The sequence below is a fragment of the Triticum urartu genome, chromosome 6A (genome assembly GCF_056163025.1).
Source record: "Triticum urartu cultivar PI428250 chromosome 6A, HENAU_Tu73, whole genome shotgun sequence".
In the NCBI taxonomy this organism is placed as follows: Eukaryota; Viridiplantae; Streptophyta; class Magnoliopsida; order Poales; family Poaceae; genus Triticum; species Triticum urartu.
Window position 1 is genome coordinate 602,414,845 of NC_141878.1, and position 2,009 is coordinate 602,416,853.

At 55.6% G+C, this 2,009-nt stretch overlaps 1 pseudogene; it reads left to right on the forward strand.

Annotated features, from left to right (window-relative positions):
- The first annotated feature begins 933 nt into the window (after positions 1 to 933).
- On the forward strand, positions 934 to 1,623 carry LOC147967153 (uncharacterized; annotated as a pseudogene).
- Positions 1,624 to 2,009: the final 386 nt, after the last annotated feature.

Genomic DNA, 2,009 nt, shown 5'->3' on the forward strand with positions numbered 1-2,009 from the left:
GCGGCGATGCGGCCTTCCGCCGCCAGGAGCAACGAGAAGAGCTCGGTGAGCCCGACCTGTTGATCTGTGGCGGCTCGCGTGGAGATAGCCGAGACGAAGCCATTGTAGTCCGGTTCATGCACCAGGCCCTGAAGAATTTGATCGACTAGATCATCTTCTCCAAGAGGCTTCCCGGCGGCTGCGAGTTCGTCAGCAATGCCCTTCATCTTGGTGAAGTAGGCTGCTGCCGACATGTCCCCCTTGCGTGTATTACCTAGGGCAGACCGAAGCTGGAGAGTGCGTGCCCTAGATTGCGATGAAAAGCTTTGCACCAAGGCTTGCCAGATGCCAGCAGAAGTAGTATGGTTCGAGACTTGCATGAGGACATCACGAGAAAGAGATGCAATCAAGAACGTAAGCACCTGTTGATCTTGTGTCTCCCAGATGGCGTGCTCGGGGTTCGGCGTGGTGACGGTTTCTTTCTTCCCGTCGGCGATGTCCCTCTCCGTGAGAAGAACGGCGTCTGGCTCCTTGCGTGATCCATCAAGGTAGCCCATCATGCCTGCAACTTTGATGTGCGGCAGGACTTGCGCCTTCCATACAAGGAAGTTTTCCCTGGTCAGTTTCTCGGTGATGGTGTGACCAAGGGATGCGAGGGAGTGGGAGGCCATGGCGACGGAGGAGGAGGAGGATGACATGACCTAGATGCATGGAAGAGTTAGGCTCTGTATACCATGTGAGAATTGAGGCTAAAGCGTATGCAATTAAGCACGGACGCGTACGTGTTATATAGAGGCAAAGACTACAAAAGAGGTTAGGTGGTTAGGGCTGTGGATTGATCTACAAGAAACTAGGCTATCCAATCTCAACAGCCCCACCGATCCTTATCCCTCGTTACACATAACACGCACGCACACACGTCTACATACGGTTTATACATCACCATAGAATACAATGCTTAACACCAGCAGCTCCATGTCCATGGTCCGTCCGCCCGAGCCCAATGAGGCGAACAAACTCGAGCTGCCGTCGCTGCCTCCCAGAGTCTATTTCAGCCCGACGCATCAGGACAGTCTGGGGTTCCTCAACCTGTGGATCGTCGGCGAAGAAGATGCCTGACGCGCAGGGGTTCATCTTCCACGCCGACATGTACGCTAAGGACCCCTAAGCGCTGCAGCAGCTGCACCCGCCGGCCAGCACCTGTGTGGTGGTTCCTCGGCAAATCCATGTTCCAGAGCCCGTGTGCGACCAAGACCAAGCGCGCCGACCGCAGAGTCCAGACCGGCGGGCACTGGCGGCTGGAGCAGACCAGGGAGGGGTTGGTGTTGGCCCAAGAAAGCGGGCTCAAGAAAAACTTTGGGTTCTACCTCGGCACGTCCAAGAAGCGCAAGACACCGTGGTTCATGCAAGAGTTCACCAGGGACAGGGACAAGGGCGCCGGCAGGAAGGGCGTGCCCGCGCTCCATAAGCTCTACATCACGCGGCACGCCACCGATGATGACCTGAGGGAAGTCTACGGGGAGGACGCATGACGGGAACAAGAAGCCTATCACGGTAGACTATTTTGCCGGTGCCGCCGCGCTACTGCCGCCAGGGAGTGCTCGTGGTCTCGGACAAGAGCATGTCGGTGGGTCTTCTTCATGACGACGACAGCGAGACTGGGCAGAACTTCATGGGGTCAGCATTAGCAATGCCAGCGAACGTTCTTGGTTAGGACCAGCAGCAGCATATGGTTGCACCACTGGGCCTCCATGATGAGGACGTGCCCTCGGATAATCTCAGCATGCCAATGGGGCAATTCATGAGAATACTTGACGATCCAGCGCGAGCGCCAGTGGAGACGGTCGAGGGGGAAGAATCGGCGTGGGACTCTTTGGGGATATAATTGATCATGATGGGTTCGTGAAATTGAACGACTACAGGACAGCGGCACCGTACACTACAGTCATTTCCACTTATTAGACTGAGACATGCAAGTTCCACTTAGACTGCTGGACATGATTCTTTGGTTAATTTGGTTTGGGGGATTA